This window comes from Panthera tigris, chromosome E1 (genome assembly GCF_018350195.1).
Source record: "Panthera tigris isolate Pti1 chromosome E1, P.tigris_Pti1_mat1.1, whole genome shotgun sequence".
Classification (NCBI taxonomy): Eukaryota; Metazoa; Chordata; class Mammalia; order Carnivora; family Felidae; genus Panthera; species Panthera tigris.
Window position 1 is genome coordinate 6,283,220 of NC_056673.1, and position 24,353 is coordinate 6,307,572.

General features: G+C 45.4%; 1 long non-coding RNA gene across 2 annotated transcripts in view; it reads left to right on the plus strand.

The window, feature by feature from the left end:
* Positions 1–17,668: 17,668 nt before the first annotated feature.
* The window catches only part of LOC122233722, an 85,177-nt gene continuing 78,492 nt past the window's right edge, over positions 17,669–24,353 (plus strand). For both annotated transcript variants that reach the window (XR_006211397.1, XR_006211396.1), the window contains exons 1-2: positions 17,669–17,742; positions 19,401–19,594. This is a non-coding gene — a long non-coding RNA (uncharacterized LOC122233722). The remainder of the gene's footprint in view (positions 17,743–19,400; positions 19,595–24,353) is intronic.

Genomic DNA, 24,353 nt, shown 5'->3' on the forward strand with positions numbered 1-24,353 from the left:
GCTTTGATGGGTTTATTTTCCACGTCAGGTTTTGTATGTCTTGAGGTAGTTTTTCAGTGGTTCCTCCAAGACCCGGATTTGGTTTGGATCTGAGTCCATCCTTGATGGAAGATTCCATCGCCTGATCAGACAAGGTCTTTAGCTGAATTCTGCTTCTAGAATCATAATATTTGCCTTGAGTCCCAGAGGGTGGGGAGTTCACTCAGTGGTCTATCTGTTGGTACTTCTGCTCCTTCATACATGTTTTCATGTGTGCTAGGATTTGAGTTGAGACTTTTGCTTTCACTGTAACATATATCAGGAAATGGGGGTGGGAGGCAGACCTGGAGCCTCACAGGGTCCTAGCCATTGCATCTTGCTGGTATTCACCAAGAAGAACTTGGAAATTGTACAGTAGCCAGATTGGCTCAGGTTGTATGCTCTCAGAATTCCTCTTGCTGTATGTGGATGACATTGGAGGAGGGGTACTTTTTGCCTCAGAAAGGTGTTCCTCACACAACAAAGAGAGCCGCCATTATCATGAGCCTTGAGTACCTGAGTGTATTTGTTTCCTTGGGTTGTCATCCAAAGTACCACAGACTGGGTGGCTTGAACAACAGATATTTATGGTCTCACGGTTCTGGAGACCAGAAGTCAAGGTGTGGGTAGGGTTGGCCTCTTCCAAGGGCTGTAGGGGAGGCTCTGTTCCAGGCCTCTCTCTCAGCTTTTGGTAGATTTGCCAGCAACCTTTGGCTAGGAGCTACATCACTTCATTACTTAGTCTTCACATGACATTCCCCTGTCTCTTCACTTTGTCTTCCTTGTTCTGCGTGTCTGCCTGTATCCAAATTTCTCCTTTTATATGGACACCAGTCATATTGGATGAGAGCCCATCCTAATGACTTCATGTGAATTTGATTACCTCTGTAAAGACTCTGTTTCCAAGTAAGGTCACATTCTGAGGTACCCGGGGGTTGAGACTTCAATGTGTTCTTTTTGGGGTTGAGGGACACAATTCAACCCATCCTCCAAGTAAGACTACCAATAGAAGGAAGGTCAGAAGGACTTCCTCACCACCCTTTGGACTGATGGCATTCATTGTGTGTCATGCAGCAAACGTGAATGGGTACATCACCAGACGTCTGTCCGAATCCACTCCATCAGCCTTCTTAGTAGATAGCTTTTTCAGATTCTACTGACAGACTGTTCCAATCTTCCCATATTAAGTCTTGGGGGATAAGGGGGGCTTTGGCAATTCTTTGTTTCTGTGACAGTATTTTTTTTCTGGGATGAGGAGAGAGGAGAGGGGCTATTTCAGGACCTGCTAATTAGATGCCAAGGATTGTAAGCCAGAAGTTGGTCTGGGTCTAGGCTCCATTTTTCTTTCTTTACTTCTTCCCTGTGTGCAGTACGGCAGATTGCCCTCCCAGACTACACCTGTGACAGCATCCCTGCCTTGGGGGCTGGAGGAGCAAAGAACAAGTCTAGGATGCAGGGCATCCTTTATGCAGACTGCCAAGGGAAGGATTTCTGTGGGGTTAGAGCTTCTCCGCATACCTCTGGTGTCATACCGATGGTCTCTGTGTATCCTCTGCAGGGATTCCTGGCTGTCTTGGTTGCTCACAACTCTATTATCTTCTGCAGGCTCACAGCTTATAAAATAGCTGTTTGCGCCAAAGCTGTAAAATAAAGAATCATGTTTGACTCTCAGGTTTTGCCTCCTCTCTCGCTAGCTAAGTGATGTGACATTTCGAATTTGGAATTTTCAAGTTTAGCTTACACTTCTGGCTTTTACTCATTTTATCAAGGTCTTACTGGGATGCTTGTCAGTTTCCAAAGCGCTCTGATATGATCTCATCTTATTCTCGCCATGGGTTGCTTTTCTGCTCATTTTTCATGGCGATAACTCACAGAAGTTAACTGGAGGCACAGGGGCGAGTTGGCCAAAGCCACACAGATAGTGGTAGAGCCAGGACTGTGATTCTCAGCCCGGCTCCTTTCCATGAGGTCATTCTGCTCCCCTGCTACCTCACGGGCAGGCCAAGTCTCGGCTCTCACTCAAGAGCTCAAAATACCACCGCATCCTTCCCGGAGCCCTCTTGGGTTAAACAGATGGGAATAACTGACAGCTTTCTTCTGGCTCCCATGGCCTGCTTTCTCTAGTCTCAGAATGGTTTTTACATGAACAAATTTTTTTTTAATGTTTATTTATTTTTGAGAGAAAGAGGGAGACAAATTGCGAGAGGCAGAAGGGTAGAGAGAGAAGGAGACACAGAATCTGAAGCAGGCTCCAGCCTCCGAGCTGTCAGCACAGAGCCCAAAGCAGAGCCCGAACCCACGAACTGCGAGATCATGACCTGAGCTGAAGTCGGACGCTTAACCAACTGAGCCACCCAGGTGCCCCAGTTTTTACATTTTTTTTTTAAGAAAATGGAGAAGAGGAAGGAGATGTGACAGAGACCCACGTGTGGCCCACACAGTCTTTTTTCTTGACTGCCTGTTGGCTCCTGGTCTAGATGGCTGTGTCTCCTTTGATCCACGTTTAAAATTCACTTACGCTCTATCTGTATTTATGACGTCAGTTTTGGTCAACGATTTATTTATTTGTTGGTTTTGAACAAACTCCTGCTCGATGTTCCTGTTATATTTCTCCCCCTTTTCTATCAGGGGCTGAGGAACAGATGTAATGTGGAAGGAACCACTTCTTACAATTCATTTGCAAAGAGCGTGAGGGTCTTGGCATCAAAGATGTTAGTTCATACTATAGACCTCGTGGACAGTACATCCAGTAAGTACTCTTAAAGTTCAAGAGGGGGGAATTCTCGAGGATGGGATAGTGAGCCCATGGGGATGTGTTCCAGTTTGCTGCTGTCCCCAGCCTCAATTAACTGAGGAAGTTTTGGGGTAGGAAATGGAACCTTTGCTGAGTTTCAAAAAAGGGGTTAAGGACTGAATAATAAACAAATCGGAATGGAGATTGTACTTCAAGCAGGTAGACCGATAATAATAAGAAATAGCCTGGTGTGAGTCTTCTTCATAGCATTTATTATCAGTGAAATGAGTGAGCAGTTGATAATCTTGATTTTTCAATTTTTAAATAATTTTTAAGGACTCCTGGGTGGCTCAGTCGGTTGAGCATCCAACTCTCAATTTTGGCTCAGGTCATGATCTCATGGTTTGTGGGATTGAGCCCCATGTTGGGCTCTGCGCACTGAGAGTGCAGAGCCTGCTTGGGAATCTCTCTCTCCCTCTCTCTCTGCCCCTACCCCAATTGTGCGTGTGCTCTCTCTATCTCTCTCTCAAAATAAATAAATAAACTTAAAAATAAGTAAATAAATTTTAAATAATTTTTAGAGGAGTTTCAGGTTCACAGCAAAACTGAGCAGAAAGTCCAGAGATTTCTCATATACCCTCAAGGCCCCACACATGTGTCCCCTCCCGTTACCAACATCATGCCCCATCAGATGGGTATATTTCTTCCACCCGCTGAACTACATTGACACATCACCATCCGGAGTCCATAGTTTATATCAGGGTTCACTCTTGGCCTTGTACATTCTGCGGGTTTTAGACAAACGTTTCCACCATTATAGTATCATACAAGGTGTGTTTAATATTTGATCCAGCAAGAAACAGTAAGCCCCTGAGGATAGGGGCTTCCCCACCGAGTACAGGGACTGTGACTTGTTCTCGGCACATCCCCACTGCTTAGCACAGTGCCCGCAATGGAACAGGGGCTTGAGCACTATTTGTTGAAAAGAATGGTGGTCTGTAAGACTATGAAAGCTGATTAGGATATGAGAGTGGGTGGTCTTCAGTGCCAAGCTAAGTGCCTGGACATTTATCCCATCTATAGTTCAAGGATCCACAGACCATAGCCTGCAGGCCAAAGCCACATATTGTCTCTAGCTGCAGAGTAGGGCAGCAATTAGAGATGGTGAAGTCCATCCCCTGTATGATTTGCCCATGATGGTGGTGGAGAAAGGCATGGGGAAACCTACTGCTTCTGTAAAGGTGGTACTACGTTTCCAGGAGCTGGGAGGTCTGGCACAATGAATCCATCAAAGCCCCAAGTCCAAGTGCCCTCCCCCACCCCCTAGCCCAGGGACTCCCCTGGGCACCCCCATCTTGGCCAAGAATTCTCATGGTCACAGTCAGAGAAGCATTCCATTCTCAGGAAAACATCCCGAGCTTTGGGCACCTGGATGGCTCAGTCGGTTAAGCCTCTGACTCTTGGTTTTGGCTCAGGTTATGATCTCACAGTTTGTGAGTTTGAGTCCTTCATCGGGCTCTGTGCTGACAGTGAGGAACCTGCTTGGGATGCTCTCTCTCTCTTTCTCTCTGCCCCTCCTCTGCTTGTGTTCTGTCTCTCTTTCTCTCAAAATAAATCAATAAACATTAAAAAAGACAACAACATTGCGAGCTTTGCTTACGTCTACACAACTCCCTCTCATCTTGTGCCTTGGCTACGTTTACAATTTTCGGAGAGGTGCCTAGCAAATGGCTTCCTCGGGGATTCCCCAGGCTTCTTTATTGCTCATAATTCTCTTATCTGAAGGTTAACAGTTTATAAAATAGATACTTTGGCCAAGGTTGCATAACAAAGAATTACATTTGCTTCTCGGTCTTGTTTCCTTCTCCTCTTGGTGGTTGAGGAGTATGGCGTTTGGGATTTTGAATCTTGTGGTTAGGTACATTTTTGGCTTTTCCCAATTTAATCAGTGAATGATCATGCAGGCAGCTTCTCAGGGACTTTGCTGGTTATTCGTTAACGCACTGTTTAAACTCTGAGAATTTTAGGCCATAACGTTCAAAAGATGCTCCAAAGAGTAGAGTTTCCAGAGAAAGTAGGTTAGATCCAGAGAAAGTGATCTTTACAGGCTGGTGTGTGATGTTTTGTATGACTCTCCCTGCTCAGCTGTGCCTGATACTCTAGAAATATTCCTTATTTATGTTCTTCTTACTTTATTTTCATTATATGGTGTTCTTCTTTAGACATATTAATAACTCTTGGGACTCCAATATTGCCCAGTTTTAACTTTGTTAAGTGTTTATGTTCCAGTGTAATTTAAGATGATTTCAGGGCCTTCGGTGAACAATAGGGTCATAAGATTCGGGGTAAAAGGCACAAGTGTGTGAATTACTCAATAGACCAAGTGTTTGAGCCTGCAATTTCATGGGGCAACATCTATGATCTCAAGAAGGTGTATAAACCACATGAAAGCTTGCTCTTTGTACTGATAATACAGAAAATTTTTACAGCTAGAGCCTTGTTTTCCCTCATTTTTCCCACCCCACTTCACTAGGTCTCTACAGATTATGTAAGAATCTTCCCCAAATATGGGCCTTCTAAAAGTGGAATATTTACTTCGCAGGACTTCTTCATTTGCTTGAGGATTCTGATTTGAGTGGAGATGGGTAAATGGGTATTTTAGCTGGCTGGGAACTAGGATGTAGACATCCCTGGGGAGGGAAGTCATCTCCTTTTATTCGTCTTCCAGGCTCCCCATCATACTTCTGATCCCAACCAAGCTGGGAGTGGGGCCACCTTGACTCATCTGCAGAAGGCTTGGGGATTCCCTCTGGGAATTTAGAAAGACACTAATCCCACTGAAAGACATTTGGCAGACTGAAGAGGGCCCAGAACAAGCCAAAACTGCAGGGGGGAAAACAATCCACCTGAGCCTCTGAAAGGGAACTAACCCTAAGGCAATGGGGGTCTAAGTGGAGACTTAGCAGCAAGAGGATATTGCCAGTTCTGGAAAAATCTGCAACTGAGGCTACACACTCCCCTCCTTGGCCATCCTGATACTAGCAAAGTGAAATCAATTACAAAGCATAGTTAGGTTATTTTATTTATGGGTTTTTTTTTTGTTTGTGTTTGTTTTTGTTTTTGTTTTGCACCTGTGACTAGTACTGTGCGTGCTTTGACCAGGCCATACTTTTCTTTTAATGTAATATCCTGTATCATTCTATTTTATGTTAAAGATGGAAAATGAAGGTGTGTTATTGGGATTTAGAAAAACACATCTCTATTGGGTCTTTGTCCCAATCCCTGCCACAGAGCTCCTAAAATCCTTGGAATTTCCCAAGTGATGAATGATAAAGGTGTCTTTTGTTATGTTAATGAGATGACTTTTGGACAGTCCCCAGGTCACCTAAGGATGGGGGCTGGTTGTCAGGGGAACCAGTGATGAGAAAGTCAGAACTTTCAACCCCTGGCCAATGATTTAATCAGTCATGCCCATGTAATGAAGTCTCTTGAATAAACCCAGAAGGATGGGGGATGGAAAATTTCCAGGCTGGTGAACACATGGAGATCTGGGGACACTGGCACAGTCAAGAGAGAGCATGGAAGTTCCTCACCTTTTCCCTATACCTTTCCCCTGCCTCTCTTCCATCTGGGTATTCCTTTCATCATAAACTGGTGATCTAGTGAGTTAATGGGTTTCCTGGGTTCTGTGAGCCATTCTACCACATCAATCGAATCCAAGAAGGAAGCTGTGAGCTGTGGGAACCTCCAATTTAAGCCAATCAGACAATATTCGGGGAGGCTACCTCACCACAAAGATGGGGTTCCCTGCCAGCCACACAGCTGCGGGACACAAGCACTGTGATTTAGGCAAGTAAATAACATGAGACCTCAGTTCTCACAAATTGATGAGGTCGGGGATGTTTCAGAGGCACAAGGGTTTTGAGTCAGGAAACAGGGGAACAAATGAGCAGGCAGAGTAAAGGTATAAAGGCACTGCAGGGTGAAGGAAGATGAGTCAGGATAGGGGTGGGGCTCTGAACCAGGCCGGTAGGGGCAAGAGGGCACGGCTAAGGGTAAAACAGAGTGTAAGCCCAGCCACGGGGGTGTTCCAAAGGGCACTGACATGACAATATGGATGGAACTCATAATCCTATAAAGTGAATAAACAAGCATTAAGTGAAGTATCTTCTTTTTCAAGCAACTAGCATGTTTTGCATCTCTGGGACACAGTAGAGCACTGATGTTTGAAAACAGTGACACGTCCATAAAATAAAGTCCTATTAGCATGGCCCATTATCTATGTGACTTTCTCGCTGCATCTTTAACATAAAATAGAATGACGTAGGTTGATTACCTGAAAATGCAAAGCTGGGTCAGAGTGTACAGGACTCTGTTCAGATGTATGACAAAAACAATCTAAATTTCATTATACTTTGTAACGGATCTCATTTTTCTGGTCCCTTTTCTTCTTCAGTGGCTGGAAAAGAATTTTTTTTTTTTGCTTTTACTTTTTTGCACCCTCTTGCCTTTGTTAGCCTCTCACAACGAAGTAATCTATATTAACAAATTAATGCATACATTTCATATTTTCTCTGTACACATATAATTCAAAACAGATTATACACACACACACACACACACACACACACACACACAAATAAACACATACGTATATTAGGGGGTTGGATTTTAAAAAATTGGTGGGGTGCCTGGGTGGCTCAGTCGGTTGAGCATCTGACTCCAGCTCAGGTCATGATCTCACAGTTTGTGGGTTTGAGCCCCACGTCGGGCTCTGTGCTGACAGCTCGGAGCCTGGAGCCTGCTTCAGATTCTGTGTCTCCCTCTCTCTCTCTCTGTCCCTTCCCCACTCTCACTTTGTCTCACTCTGTCTCTCAAAAATAAATAAATGTAAATAAATAAATAAAATAAAAAATTGGTATACCAGTATACACACTTTTCTGCATCTTGACTTTCTTTCTTTAAATAATATTTTTTTTTAACCTTTATTTACTTTTGAGACAGAGAGAGACAGAGCATGAATGGGGGAGGGGCAGAGAGAAAGGGAGCCACAGAATCGGAAGCAGGCTCCAGGCTCTGAGCTGTCAGCACAGAGCCTAGCCCAGGGCTCGAACTCATGAACCTGAGATCATGACTGAGCCAAAGTCAGAGGCTTAACCGGCTGAGCCACCCAGGAGCCCCAGGTGTCTTGATTTTCTTTCACTCAGTTATGCCTTATGGAACTCCCTCCAAGTCAAAGGGATCACTCTAGTTTCTTATTTTCATTGGTTGTGTATTTTTATCTACTGTGTAGATGTAATACGGTATATACGTTCTTCTATTGAGCTGTATTCACTTTGTTTCTAGTGTTTTCCCTCGAACATGGTTACAGTAAACATACTGTGTACATCATCTTATGCACTAATGAATCACAGTCATTTCATGGTTGGGGTGGGGGAAGGGGTCGGGACAGATACGGATTCTGACGAAACTCTATGAATATCACTTAATTTGGTTGAATGAAGCTGATAGTAAACTGATAAAAATAACCCAGAATTTAAGGTTTCCCAATTCCTTTTTTAAATTTAATTTAATTTAATTTAATTTTTTTAACGTTTATTTATTTTTGAGACAGAGAGAGACAGAGCATGAACAGGGGAGGGGCAGAGAGAGGGGGAGACACAGAATCCGAAATGGGCTCCAGGCTCTGAGCTGTCAGCACAGAGCCCGACGCGGGGCTCGAACTCACGGACTGTGAGATCATGACCTGAGCCGAAGTCAGACGCCTAACCGACCGAGCCACCCAGGCGCCCCATCCCAATTCCATTTTTTTTAAAAAATTAAAGTTTATTTATTTATTTTGAGAGAGAGAGAGAGAACGCAAGCAGGTGAGGGGCAGAGAGAAGGAGAGACAGAATCCCAAGCAGGCTCTGTGCCATCAGCACAGAGCCCAAGGCAGAGCTCGAACCCACGAACTGTGATATCATGACCTGAGCCAAGATCAAGGGTTGGACACTTAACTGACTGAGCCACTCAGGTGCCCCAAGGGTTCCCCATTCCTGTGTCAATCCATTTCCCCTGGCTGAGTGATACTCATGATTAAGAAACTGCTATTTCCTTTCTTCCTTTATTCTTTCACCAATTTATCCATCCACTCACCCGTTTATCCCTCCATCCCTCTGCCATCCAAGCATTAGCTGTGAACATGTACTATGCACCCAACACCATTTTAGGAACAATAGACAATACAAAACATATATACGTGAAGGGGCTATACTACAGGGTAGGGTATATAATATGTGTAGGAATAGTCACTCAATAGCAGTGGTTGGGAAAAGACAGGACTGAGGGGCAGGACCCTAACCAGGGTGCTTGCTCTGTTCTTGCTTGCTTCCTGCTCATTCTGGAACTGCAAGATCCATCCATCTCTCCAGACCCCAGTTTTCTCATCTGCAAAATGGCAGGGTGGATGTGGGTTATAACTAAAACATCAGAGACCCGGAGGCCGACTCCAGCCCATAGCCATCTTGTCTGTTTCTTCCCAGTAAAACAAAAAACAAAACAAAACAAAACAAAAAACAGAAAAACAAAAAACTCAGCATTTAAAATCCAGCACATTTCCCCTAAAAATACAAAATGTTGGCTTCTCTCCAAAAACAATGGGAAAGTCTGTTAATGCACCATCGACATGCAAGTCCCACCAAGCAAAACCTGGCTAATGAGGGATGGCGGTTGACCATTTCAGACAAGAAACTCACTATGGTTCAGCCCAGTCTCCACCATTCCCTAATGTCACCCTCCCAGCCGAGCTGTCCGTGCCCAATTATATATTATGCCAGCGTGGTTGATTTCCTTTTTTCTTTCGGTGCAGAAATACACTGCTTGCATCTGTGTTAAAACCGGGAATGCCCGAGGTGGCCTGAGAGGGCTGCATGTTTCTAGAAAACGGCAGGGGTTATACAGAGCCTGAGAGTCCTTGGTGTTTCCTACACAAACAGAAGCTCTCTGCTGAGAAGCGTACCTGGGCCCCATACTTCCAGGCTGCTGTGGTGTAGCAGTCCAGCCCCCCCTCCCCACTTATGTGACCCTTGTCATTGCCAGTTAGGCACAGCAACACCAAGTTGCACCAGAGGAGAACAAGGTAGGAGCCAGCTCTAAGGAAGGGGGAGGGAGGAAGGCAGAGAGAGAGTAGGCACTGCTATTCAGAGAAACTTCTGTGCTCCTGCAAAGTCAGTGTTTTGGAGGGCTCGTGGTCTCTGATTTCTATATGGTTTTTGGCACAACGTTTTAATCAAAAGAAGAAAAGGAAACAGTGCAAAGCCTTCAAACCCCAAACACAATGAGCTGGCAAGGACGCTGTTAAGTCATTCCTATAATATGCCAGGCTCAGAATAACAACATCTGTTCCTGCGGGGCAGTTAGCAGAGGATTAAAAACAAGAAAGAAACCTCAGATTTTAATGCGAATTGATTTACTCACTGTCCACTCGGCTTGGTCGTTACCATCAGGATGGCTGTGCCCAATTGCAGGCTTGCACAGGGTTGGGCACCGTGGTGGGTGAGTTGGAGAGAAATGCCTCCCGCCCCCCCCCCCCCCCGGCCTCCATGATTTTGTCCCTGCACAGAAACACTCTAGTGCGTTAAAGAGTGCCATGGGCTTTCTTGGCAGGACGTCATTGAACCCTGAAAGATACCCTCTGAACACCTTATGGTCTCACTGAGTTTTCTCTGGGCATCAGCACAGCAGACAGCTCTAAAGATACGTCCTTTCCTGATGCTTCTTCTGTACTTCTAAGTCCATGGAGAGAGGGAGCCTCAACTGGGTATTAATCATAAACACCTAATTTCCCTCAACCTCTAGGGCAGGCTCTTTTTGTTTCTAAGAAATCTAGGCTTGCAGAAATGGCACATAAGTATGAGATCTTTCCACGACCAGGTCCCCAACCCACCCTCTCCAGCCCCATAGCTTACACTTTCTAGATTTGAACCCAGGGCGTGTCAGTTTCTGGGCCAGTCTATATTATGGCCATCATCTTCTTCCCACATCCTGTAGTATGTTTCATTCACGGGCCCTCCCCCCTCACCTGTTGACCCCTGCACATTCTTCAAGGATTACTCAAGGATCATCTCTCCCACGATCCTTGCCCCACTCAGGCTCAGGGGGAGTGTCCGTCCTATGTCCTTCTACTTGCTGGGTGTTTAGACCTGTCAATGCATTTAATACACTGCCGTGTAGGTGGGAAATTCTGGCATCACCTGACTGTGGTAGATGCCACTTACCTTTTGATTGAATGCATGCAATCATTTCTTCTGGATTTCTTGGTTTGTTTTCTTTTCTCGTAGTTGTCCCATGCGGCACATAATGAACAACTAGTCTTCGTCTCTATCCTCAGTGGACAGGGGAGAAAAGCGTGTCCCCCAATCATCACGCCGTGACAGGCATTCAATTGCCAGAGGCAGTTGGAAACAAAACATGTTGAAAATACACTCATTTACCTGGTTGGTCCTGAAGCTTTGCCAGTTTCTTCTGCATCGTTGGTATTTCCCTCCCATTTCTCCAGCTTCCTGTAAAATGGGAGACCTTTAAACTCCCAAAGTCTGCATTTCTTTTTTTTTTAATCCCTTTAAAATTTTACTTGAGAGAGACAGAGACAGTGCCAAGGGTGGGGGGGGGGAGGGCAGAGAGATAGGAGAGAGAGAGAATCCCAAGCAGGCTCTATGCCACTAGCATGGAGCCTGAGGCAGGGCTCAAGCCCATGAAACCCTGAGATCCTGACCTGAGCCGGAACCAAGAGTCAAACGCTTAACTGAGCCATCCAGGTTCCCCCTAAAGTCTGCATTTCTGAATCACCCTTTCAATTGCCCTCAACCTCTCATACCTGAGATACTGGAGATTTCTGCACATTTTTCTACTTAGGGTGGAAAAATGCGTTTCCTCTGTAGATGAGGTGGTCAAGGATCTAAATCCAAGCTGCTCGGTTTTAGACGCAAAAATGCCTTTCTTGCCTTGAATCGTGTCAAGCATGCCTAGATTTGAATCATGGCTCTAGTTCCAGTTGATTAGGTGACCTTGGGGGTTGTTACTTACTCTCCATGCCTCAGTTTCCTCAGTTGTAAAACGGAGATAAACCCACACAGTTCACAGTTCAGGGTTGTTGCAGTTATTAAATAAGATACAGTAGATGGGTTGCGTAATACTTACCATGTGGGGAGCATTTAATGGATGATAGCTTTTTAATGACTATTTTGTCCTTTCATCCAGCCATTCCGTCTAAGCAGTGGCTTTATTATTAGTATTATTGGACTAAAATACTTTTGCATGAGTATTGTGACATGTCAGAGCAAATTATTGCTATTCAACCGCCCTCAGGGTGGCTAATCAGCTGGTGAAGGCTTTGAGTCAGAATCAATAGTAGGTTTGTCTAGATGACACAAAGCATCGTTGGATGTCATTTTGTTATTTTTTATTTTTATTTATTTATTTAAAAATTTTTTTTTTAATGTTTTCATTTATTTTTGAGACAGAGAGAGACAGAGCATGAGCAGCAGAGGGGCAGAGCGAGAGGGAGACACAGAATCTGAAGCAGGCTCCAGGCTCCGAGCTGTCAGCACAGAACCCGACGCAGGGCTCGAACCCATGAACTGTGAGATCATGACCTGAGCTGAAGTCGGACGCTTAACTGACTGAGCCACCCAGGCGCCCCCTTTTTTTATTACTTAAAAAAATTTTTTTTAATGTTTATTTATTTTCGAAGGAGAGAGAGACAGAGTGTGAGCAGGGGAGGGACAGAGAGAGAGGGAGACACAGAATCCAAAGCAGGCTCCAGGCTCTGAGCCGTCAGCACAGAGCCCGACGCGGGGCTTGAACCCATGAACTGTGAGATCATGACCTGAGCTGAAGTCGGACGCTTAACCGACTGAGCCACCCAGGCGCCCCAAAACTTTATTTATTTTGAGAGAGACAGAGACAGCGCAAATGGGGGGAGGGGCAGAGAGAGAGAGAGGGGGAGAGAGAGAATCCCAAGCAGGGGCCTGCACTGTCAGCACAGAGCCTGATGCAGGGCTCAAACTCACAAACCGTGAGATCATGACCTGAGCGGAGATCCAGAGTCAGGTGCTTAACGGACTGAGCCACCCAGGCGCCCCCGGACATCGTTTCAGATTGCTGAAGTTAGTAGCACTTCAGCTCTATGATTAATGAGAAGGGGTGTAACAGTCTGCGAACCTTGCACAAGCGAGGTGGAAGGAAGGAACCAACCAGCCGTGAAGTTTGTGTCGACTGGGTGGCACTTAAAGCCTGCACTCACCAGCCCCGCCTCTCCACTTCAGAGTGGGGCTTCCTGCTTCCTCTGTCTGCAGGACCTGTCGGGAGCATGCTTCTGGAATTCTCCGACTCAGAACTGGTAGGGAGGTGGTAAGGAATGGGAAATTCATCGCACCTGTCCTCACCCACCAGACCTGATAACAGGGATCCAACTTCGCCTGGATGCCGGACCAGCTTAGGATGGTCTTGTCTACCAGTATCTCCCATGCCTTGCCCACGTGTGCATTGTCCAAAGCTCTTCCCTGTTGACACAACCCTCCTCCTTCCTACCGACCTCCCCTACCCCAAGCAAGGCTTCCTGAAGCCACCTGGCCTGGAAACCAATATTGCAAACATTGACGGTGTCTGGTCCTCATTTTTGTAACAGTGCGGTTTCCCTTGGTGGCTGACCACTGCGGGGCAGGGGGAGGGGGGGCAGTGTGGGAGAAAGGGAGGCACAAAGATGGATAGTTCAGGATATTCTCTTCCTAAGCACATCGGCTCACGGAATCCTCCTAACCACACAACAGGGGCGGGGCACCATTCGGTATCATCCACATTTCAGAGCTGGGGACGCTGCGGTCCAGAGAAGCCGATGTCCTGCCAGAGATCACAGCACCAACAGCGACTTGTACTCCAAATGTCCCCAGTACGGATTGCACGGTAGCCACCCAGCCCTCAGGGGACTGCAGGGCAAGTGTGGCCCTCCGTCTGCTCTCTGAACTGCATACTCCCCCAGTCTACCTCTCGGAAGCAATGATACAGAGAAGGACGCGTCGCGGAATAAATATTGCCATCAGGGGCTAGGATCTCTGACATCCCAGGGCACGTGTGTGCCGTAAAGAACGGGAAAGTATCCATATTAAACGTAGAAACACCTGATGCAGTAAGTCACTTGAGAGGTCAAGGTATCCAGCCTTTGGCCAGTTCATCTCAAGTGGACCCTGGCAAGCTAGGGGCAGTAAGGCTCCAGGAGGTGAATTTTCTCTCGGACGCTCTTTATGTCCTGCCTGCTCCTCCAATGTCTACTGCTAACTCTCCATGTCCAGACATTCCCTTTCTCTCTCTCTCTCCTTATGTTTCCAAAGCCTGGGACTGATGGAGCATCGTTGCCTTTGGGAGCTGACGAGTTGGGAATTTTGTTTTCCAAGGGTCTAGTATTTTTTCATCTTCATCACAGATTCTTCCAGGGCTCTTAATACCATGTTTTAAAATAGCCTCCAGGGGGGCGCCTGGGTGGCGCAGTCGGTTAAGCGTCCGACTTCAGCCAGGTCACGATCTCGCGGTCCGTGAGTTCGAGCCCCGCATCAGGCTCTGGGCTGATGGCTCGGAGCCTGGAGCCTGTTTCCGATTCTGTGTCTCCCTCTCTCTCTGCCCCTCCCCCGTTCATGCTCTGTCTCTCTCTGTCCCAAAAATAAAATTAAAAAACGTTGAAAAAAAATTTAAAATAGCCTCCAGGATTCCTGGGGGTTATTCACTTACAGTGTGACGGTTCATTTACCCTGCAACCCCCATGCCTACATTTTTTTTTTATTGTCAAAGTTCTATTTTCAAACATTAAATAACTATGTGATGAGCATCTTTCCTATAGTATCCTTTTCCACGGGGAGGCTGTAGACATGTTTGTCTTTTGGGCAAGTCGGGGGTGGGGTAACTGCATTTAAAATGAGGAAATGAGTTTGATGCCTTTTTTCTTTTTTGTGACACAAAAATAAATAACAAAAGTTACCATTTTTACCACTTTTAAGGGTATAGTTCAGTGGTATTAAATTCACTTACACTGCTGTGCGACCATCACGACACTCTTTCTCCAGTGTTTCAAAATGGCCTGGCCCCTCTGGACAGTTACGTGGTGAAAGTAGTGAAAATGTTTGTATCTGTGAGCTCAGGGTGCCTTAACACAATACCACAGACAGGGTGGATTCAACAACAGAAATCTGTTTCTCATACTTCTGGAGCCTGAGAAGAGGAAGGTGCTGGCAAGGTAGGTTTCGTTCTGAAAATTCTCTTGGCCGGTAGGCACCTGCCGTCTTCCTATGTGATCACGTGACCTCTTGTCACATGACCTTTTGTCTTGTGTCCTTTTGTGGGGGAAACAGGGAGCATTTTTTTAACGTTTATTCATTTTTCAGAGAGAGAGAGAGAGAGAGAGAGAGAGAGAGGGAGGGGCAGAGAGAGAGGGAGACACAGAATCCGAAGCAGGCTCCAGGCTCCGAGCTGTCAGCACAGAGCCTGATGTGGGGCTCGAACTCACAGACCACAAGATCATGACCTGAGCCCAAGTGGGATGCTTAACTGACTGAGCCACCCAGGTCTCCCTGGGGTGTCTTCTTATAAGGACACTACTCCTGTTGTGCGGGCCCCACCCTCATGACCTCATCTAACCCTAACTACCTCCCCCAAAGCCCCATCTCCTGATACGATGACATTGGGGTATGGTTTCGCCGTGTGAATTTTGGGGGAGACACATTCAGTCCATAAGAGCGATTTATCTGATGATTATTAAGGACTCACTAGAAATAGACAGAGTCCTAATGACGTTGCTAAAAACTTATTAGAGAGCTAGGGAAGGGGCTGGTCTACGGGGAAGAAGGTAATCCAGCAGGCTTTGGAAATAGTGGAGGAGCCCAGGTGGCCCCCAAGTCTACTCTGGTCATTTTGAGACACAGGGGAAAAATAAAGAGCCCGGGACGCTGAGCTCTACTGGAGCCCCATGGTGACAATGAAGTGGCCTTGTGTGGGCTATGACTGCATTTCATCACATGGATCCTGAAAATACATTGACCTAAGGAAGATCAGAGAATCAACCCAAACACGTGGCTAGGAGTTGAACGGGAATTTTGCAAGCACGAATTTAAGAAGAAACACAGAACGCTTTCTATACTTGTAGACTTACGTTCCCTCTTCTTTATAGTTTTAAAACTTGCTATTATTTAGTATAATAGTACACTCGGATGTAACACTAGTTGGGGCATATACACCCAGCCATTTCTATTTGTTTATGTGTTTGGTAATAAGTCTCATGCATTATTTTATATTTAATACATATCATGGAAAATAATTCCAAAGGTATAAAAGGATATATAGCAGAATATGTCTCCTTCCCACCCTGATTTCCCAGACACCCAGAGACTAGGTTCTGTGTGTTTGTGTGTCCTGTGTGTGTGTGTGTGTGTGTGTGTGGAGAGTTTTGTGTGTGTGTGTGTGTGTGTGTGTTTTTTTTACAAAAACAGCAATTATTAGGCATATGCTTTTACATCTTGTTTGTTTTCCTTGCTCTATCTTTTATATCAATACATAAAGTGCTGCCTCACTTTCACTTTTTTTAAATGTTTTTTATTCATTTTTGAGAGAGAGACAGAGAGACAGAGTGCAAGCAGGGCAGAAGCAGAAAGAGAGGGAAACACAGAATCCAAAGCAGGCTCCAGGCTCTGAGCTATCAGCACAGAGTCCGACGCGGGGCTCAAACTCATGGACTGTGAGATCATGACCTGAGCTGAAGTTGGCTGCTTAACTGACTGAGACACCCAGGTGTCCCAACTTTCTAAAATAACATTATAGTATACCAAGGTATGTATGAACCAGAATTTATTTTATTGGTCTCTTATTTTTATTTAAAAATTTTTTAACACTTATTCATTTTTGAGAGAGAGAGTGAGAGAGAAAGTGTGAGCAGGGGAGGGGCAGAGAGAGAGGGAGACACAGGCAGGCTCCGAGGCAGGCTCCAGGCTCTGAGCTGTCAGCACAGAGCCTGACGCAGGTCTTGAACCCGCGGACTGTGAGATCATGACCTGAGCTGAAGTTGGTCGCTTAACCAACTGAGCCACCCAGGCGCCCCTTGGTCTTTTTAATTTTTTTATGGTTTTCCTTTACCCAGAGTTATTTCCTTCCTTCAAGACAAAATTACTTCCTTCCTTGAGTAGAGGAAGGATTTTGTTACCTGCTTTATCTTCGGCAATAAGAACAGGACTGATACATAGTAGGCTGTTAACAAACATTCATTGAATGGAATGTCGATGTGAATTGACTGCATCATTTCATACGTCATTTCATATATAAGCGAGTTGGATTGCTGGGACACGGGGTACGTGTCGTTGTAATCTTGCTAGATCGTATGTCTTCTGAGTTTGTTTATGGTATTTTTCCATTCAGATTTTCTTTTGTTTTTTAATTCTTTAATGTTTATTCATTTTTGAGAGAGAGCGAGAGAGCGAGCACGAGTGGGGGAGGGACAGAGAGCGAGAGAAGAAGACACAGAATTTGAAGCAGGCTCCAGGCTCTGAGCTGTGAGCACAGCGCCTGATGTGGGGTTTGAACTCATGAACCACGAGATCATGACCTGAGCCGAAGCTGGACGCTCAACCGACTGAGCCACCCAGGCGCCCCACTGTTTTCACTGCTGTTAACATCTGTGATCTGCACTTCCACTTTTGGTGACTCCTAGACCCGAGGGTCAGGTGATAGGACGTATTCTCTAATGAAAAAGATGCTGCAGATACCACACATTCCATGTGAGTTTTCTGTGCTGTATGATAAATCGCCACAAACTTAGTGACCTAAAGCAACAGGTACTGTTACATCACAGCCTTTGTGGCTCAGGAGTTCAGACCTTGATCCCTGTTGAGGTCTGACAAGGCCACAGTCACCGTGTCAGCTGGCAGAGAGCTCACCTTCTAGACACTTTACAACTTTGCTTTTGCTTCTTCAAGGTCAGCCAGGGACTTCTTTCTGCCCTTGGGATGGGGCAGCTACCCCTTTAAGGATTTTTCACCTTCCTAGGGGCACCTGGGTGGCTCAGTCAGTTAAGCGTTCGACTCTTGATTTCGGCTCAGGTAGTGATCTCACAGTTTCCTGCGGTCTGGCTTTGTGCTGCTGGTGTGGACCCTACTTAGGATTCATTCTCTCTCTCTCTCTCTCTCTCTCTCTCTGCCCCTCCCCTTGCTTGTGCTCAATCTATCTCTCTCAAAATAAAGAAAGCAACTTAAAAAAAAATGTTCACCTTACTAAGTCAGACCCACCCAAGATAATGTCGCTTTGGACTAAATCAAAACCAACTAACCTGGGACTTTAATTATACCTGCAACCCCCTTCATCTTTTTTCATAAAACGTAACCTAACCAAACCTCAGCGTGAGAGTGGCTTCCCATCCCCTTGTGGTGTTGTGTTGGTTGGAGTCTACTCGGGTTCCACCAGTACTCGAGGGGAGGGAGTTATACAAAGGCAGGACTCATGGGGAGTCCCCTTCTGCTGTGTCCGGTACGTAGCCCCTCTGCCTCCCTCTGTGTTTACTTGGGGGACAGGTGTGCATATCGGGAACTTTCCATCTGGGACGCCGGGCCACAGCTTTCCCCTTCTCTGCCTAAAGGAACTTCTCCTTTAGCGGCCCAGGGCATGTAGGACAGCTGGCAATGCCAGAGAGAATATTCTCTGGAGCTGCCTGCAAGTGATGAGGGACAGGAGTCAGTGATAAACACCCAGTTTATCTTCCCTGGATGGGAAAATTCGGAGGTACATTCTTCATGATTTCCTAGAGGGTCCTCAGCAAATCTGAGATCTCCTATTTCCCTCATTTCACATGCTAATTTTGTCTCCCTTTCCCCTCTTCCTTCCTTTTGTCCTGTCTCCCAAATAAGGTATGTGCCTCAGTCTTCCTCTCAGATTCTGCTTTTGGGGAAACCCCGACAAAAACACGTGGCTTGGTAGTATTTTAATTGTGCTAACTTTCCTCTCATTGCACTGAAGTCTGAGGGCCTAAGTACTTCTTCCATACATTTTGGAATTTGATGAGGATTTCAATGTGGGCTATTTTGTGGTCAGTTTTTGCGAGTCTTTCCAAATATCAATTTCCTGTTTCTACATGATGGAATTGGACATTTGGCAATTAGGTCTGTCTTAGCTTTCTATTGTTACCGTTATGTTATCCATATCCTTAGTAATTTTTTTTTCTTTTTTTTGTCCACTTCATATGTCCCTAACCGAGGGAGGTAAATTAAAATCTTTTACTGAATGCATTTTTCCTTATTTTGAGAGAATAATGGGGGGCGGGGGAGAGCTTGCTTCTCTTTTAAAATCTTTTGCTTTTTGTTTTGTTTTCTATTCTTGCTTTTTAAGGTTTTTTTTTTTTGCATGGGTTTGTGTGTGTTTTCCTTCTGATCATTCGAATCCATTTCTCTGTTGTTTTTCCATCGCTTGTTTTTAGAACCATACTTTTACATTACATATTTAATTCTTTCTTTAGAGAGTAGCTTTTGGCTCCTGTTGAGGACAGCGATCATTCATTGTCACTCATCCCGTCTTTCTCTCCTGTCCTGCGACGCCCCCCGCCCCAAGCACAGTGGATTATACACAAATTCACCCTTATCTGCAGATTCGCTGTCCGCACTTTCCCTTCCGTGGGTTCGGGTCACTGCCAACCGGAAGCCGCGGATCCTCCTTCTGACGAATCTGCAGACGGTCAATAGGGGCCTAAAGCTCCGTCGGGACGCCTGGTTGTTTACCTGACGTCATCTCAGCCCCGAGAGGAGACGAGGGGACGTCATCCTGCGCCGTCACCAGAGGAAGGTGAGTACAGTCCAATGAGGTGTTTTGAGAGAGAGGCCGCATTCACACAACTTTTTTCTTTCTTTTTTTTTTAACAGCCAATTGTTCTAAGGGTTTTGTTTTTTTAAGCCTATTTATTTATTTGAGAGAGAGGGAGCAGAGTGCACCCGCATGCATGCACATGTGGGAAGGGCAGAGAGAGAGAGAGAGAGAGAGAGAGAGAGAGAGAGAGAGAGAATCCCAAGCAGGCTCCATGCTGTCAGCAGGGAGCCCACTGCTGGGGGGGGGGGGGGGGGGGCTCGATCTCAGAAACCGCGAGATCATGACCTGAGCCCAGACCCAGAGTCAGTTGCTTAACAGGACTGAGCCACCCAGGCGCCCCAGCGTTCTATTTCATTACCACTGTTGATAATCTCTTACTGCGCCTGATGTGTAAGTTCAAGTTCATCACAGGTATGTCCCGATGGGAAGACACATAGTACGTGTTGGGTTCGATGCTCTCCGCGGTTTCCGGCGTCCCCTGGGGGGGGAGGGGACTTGGGGAAAGATTCCCCATGGGTCAGTGGGGACTGCTGTATTATTTTTCTTAGTTCTTCCAGTAGTTAACTATGTAATTTAAATAAGATTTTTATACCTTAAATTTTTTTTGTTGTTGTTTTTAATCTTAATTGCAGTTGGTTCAGGGTCGTATTCGTTTCAGGTGTGCACTACAGTGATGCAACCCTTCCATGCATCAGCTGGTGTTATCTAAACCTCTTATACCTTAATCGTTTCCATCTGCTGTACATGGTGGAGCTCCTTGTTGGCTCCTTTACCCCGGTGTTTGGCATTTATGAAGCAGATGCTGGTTGGTAACTTGTATTTCTTCTTCTCAGCTAAAATTCACAGTCGTGGCCTTGCCTGGTTCTTTCCTCGATTATAATACCATATCGTGGGGTGGTTGTTGTTGTTGTTTTCATCTAATGATTTATTACACGCTGGTTTCCTAGTTTCTTATTCATTCTTAATTTTCGCTACACAGAAATTTAAATATTTTCGTAACGCAGTCATGTTTATTCATTTCTTCCAAAGTTTCTTCTTTTAATTTTGCGCCCTGTCATCCTGTGCCTTGTGATCAGATGAACACCCCGCTATTTTTTCTGGTTGTTTGAAGGCTTCCATACGACCCTACTGCCTCCAGAAATTATTGAAGGTTATTCTTTGTCTTTAGAACCCTGATTTTTTTTTTTTTTTACTGTGTTTTGTTATTTGAAACATGATTCCCTGGTGATAGCTCTGACGGGAGTGTGGGGTGTGATATCCGTGAAATCTGTTTCACATTTTCCAAAATATCTGACTACATTCAGTGTCTGCACTAATAAACAGAACCACGAGGTTAGGACACAACTGTGTGACAAATTCTATAGAACATCAAACTGGCTTCGTCTGGTGAAATTTTAGAATCTCCGGCGAAAGCTTAAAACACAGGTTCTCCTGGACGTTAACCCCAAAATGATTTTCAACGTTTGCTGTGAGAGAGAATAAAATAAACCAGAGTCCGAATTTTAACTCAGCAACGCTTACAGATGGTTTTAAGCTAATTAAATATTTTTCTTGAAAACTGAAGGAAAGCTAAGAAGGTAATTAGTAATTACAGTCATAGATCTTCCTATTATGGCTTTAATCAGCATTTGGTTTTAGTTATAACACATATGAGATAGACTCAAATGAACGAATAGTTTAACCTAAGGAGCGGTGTTCCATTCAGTCCTGCTGCTCATTGTCATAAAATTGCCAGGGGTTAAAACATCTCTCAAAGTTTTCTTGTAAAATTGTTTTAAGGGCTGTGCCCTCAGCCCTTAGGTTGAGGCAGGATATACGTTCTGGCAACAGCATGAAGAGTTTGGGGAATGTTTCCTGGATCTGCCTGATGAATAGACAATTATTTTTTGAATGCTTTTTTATTTTATTTTTGAGAGAGAACGAGAGGGGGAGGGGCAGAGAGAGAGGGAGGCACAGAATCCGAAGCAGAATCCAGGCTCCTGAGTTGTGAGCTCAGAGCCCAGTGCGGGGCTCGAACCCACGAACCTTGAGATCATGACCTGAGCTGAAGTGGGATGCTTAACCGACTGAGCCAGCCAGGTGCCCCCGAATAACAAAATAAGACTCTGCAGTTATATCACTTACAATATTGTGTTCAGCTTCACGTAATCTAAAAATCCACTTAATGGTGTTTAAAGCAAACAGATTCATTTTTTCTCACATGTTAAGAAGTTTCAGGCTTTCAGTTTTTCCATGATGTCAGGACTGGCGTTGGCTGCAAATCTCTCGGTCCTTCTCTCGGTGACGGCTGCCCCAGGGTCACGGGATGGCTGGTGTGTGTCTTCAGGCATCTTTTCTATGTTCAAGGCTGGAGGAAAACCCACGAGCCAGGAGCTGTGCTGGCGTGTTCCTCATTTATCAGGACAACCACCTCTTGCCCTAGTGTCACTGGTTGGAACTTGGTCATTCTGCCATCGCATCTGTAAGAGTTCTGGGAAAGCAAGGGGTAGGCGTGTCACATGTGAATCAGACCCGTCGCGATCCACAGCCTAGGTAGCAACACATTGCCTTCCAAAACCAAGCGGGGGTGCTGGTGACGGGTGAGGTGTGAATGGGGTAGGCCACCAACTGTGTCTGCCACAGGTATGAATGGTGGTGGGTTGGCTACAACGTAAACAATGGCAGCCTCTAGAATATTTGAAGAATGTGCTGCTTTGGTCATATGTGCTTTGGCACATTGTTAAAAAATAACAGTAGTGCCTTTATTCCCTACTTTCCAATTGTCCAGTTAGTATTTTGGTCTTGTCTTTCTTATTAAATTGCCTTTTTCCTTACGATAAGGACGATATTTTTTATGCCACCACGTCCTTAGAATTTCACGTATTTTGTGGACACCAAGGACATGCCTATTTAATGATTTACTGGCCGTCAGTTGAGTTCTGCATTTAAATTAAGTCCCTCCAGGGTATAACATAACTGTGCTTGGGATCTTACACTTTCGTGGATACCTATTCATATGGCATGATTGCTAGGGTAATCATCCCAAATTCTAGGATGTGCCAGGATGTTGTTAGTAATAGAGTTTGGCTTAAAAGGGTCTCAGGGGCGCCTGGGTGGCTCATTCAGTTGAGCATCTGACTCTCAATTTGGGCTCAGGTCATGATCCTAGGGTCGTGAGATGGGGTGGAACCTGCTTCAGGTTCTCTCTCTCTCTCCCTGCCCCTCTCCCCTGCTCACGTGCTCTTTCTCTCCCTAAAATTAAAAAAATAATAATAAAATGAGAGGGTCTCTGGATCAATCATAAAACTGCAATTATAGGAAACCCAGAGATACTCAAAAGCTAACTTTATTAGTTTTTGACCAAATAGATTGATTCAACAATGCAAAGCGTCACGGTTGGAGCCTTTCAACTTCATCAGAATAAGGTAATATTCAGTGTTCTGTGTTTGGCATAGATTTGCATGGTGTTGTGCTTCAGAGTGTGGGCAACCCAGGGAGTAAAGCAGACATGTGTACAGATGTGTATATTCTTACAGCCAGAAAAATGAAGTTCAAAGTTGGGTAGCGCTGAGCGTGTGTGGGAGAAGTTCCTGAGTTGGGTTAACTACTGAGAAAAGAAACTAGGTGAAGAGAGTAGACTCGGGAGCATGACTTTGTCCCAGAGGCCCTCCCGTGGCAGCAGTGAGGGAGGGGAGAACAGAAGAGGCAGAAGGACCCTGTGCTATAAACGTCCAGAAAACAGGTGGCCGATTCAGGATTCTTTTCTTGCCAATGATAGATAACGCAGCCTACTTTAGCAAAAAACCGAATTCCCCGACTCACGTACCTGGTAAGGCCGGGGTTCAGCTTGAAGCAGGGATGCCAGTGTCGCGAGCAGAAATCAGAGTGTCTTCATCTCTCACTCAGTTCTGTTTTCCTTGCTGTCCTCGTTGCCCTTTCGTGGGCACAGGAGGGTTGTCTTAGATCCTGTTATCACATTGAGCTTCATGTCCGGGAGGAGAAGGAAGAGGCCTGTCTCCCGAGGACGGTCAGATGGCCTTTCTCTCCTGTCCGGATCATCTCAGTGTGTCCATTGGTGCACAGTCCTGGGCCGCACGTGGGCCGGCGTGTCTCAGGGTGTGGTCCTAGAATCATCCTCAGCTGTATCACCGGAGAACCTGTAAGGAAGGAAATTCTTGGGTCCCCACCCCAGGCCCCCTAAATCAGGAAATCTGGGGAGGGGACCCTATATATCCTTTCTCCAACCCTCTGGGAATTTCTGGTGCGGATAAAAGTTTGGGAACCGTTTGGCTTAGAGAAACCGTCTCCCAACTTGAGAAAGAGGCCTCGTCTGAGAGTATATTTTCATAGCAATAATGGCAGTTGAGCCAAAGGTCAAGTTAGATGAACTTCTAGAATCTATCAAATGCCAGAAAAAGAGAGAGAAGGAAAATAACTGTAGGAGAGGTTGCTCTGTGCTGTCTGAACATGGCTATTTTGACCCCGAAAATATGCAAATGCATTTTTGTTCCCTTAACACACTCTCTGCAGTCCCGTAATAATGCATTGTAAACAGACCATATTAAAACAAACAGTTCTCTCTAGATTTTTTTTTTTTCTCAATATTTTCTCTAAATAGTTATTTGGTAATACACATTTTTCTGTTTTGTAGAGTCCCTAAATAGCAGAGGGCTCTGTTTGGAGGAACCAACTCATGCCTCCCGCTGCCAGAATGTTCCTGGAGCTTTCGTTTTACTAAATAAAGAGTTGGAGCTAATGT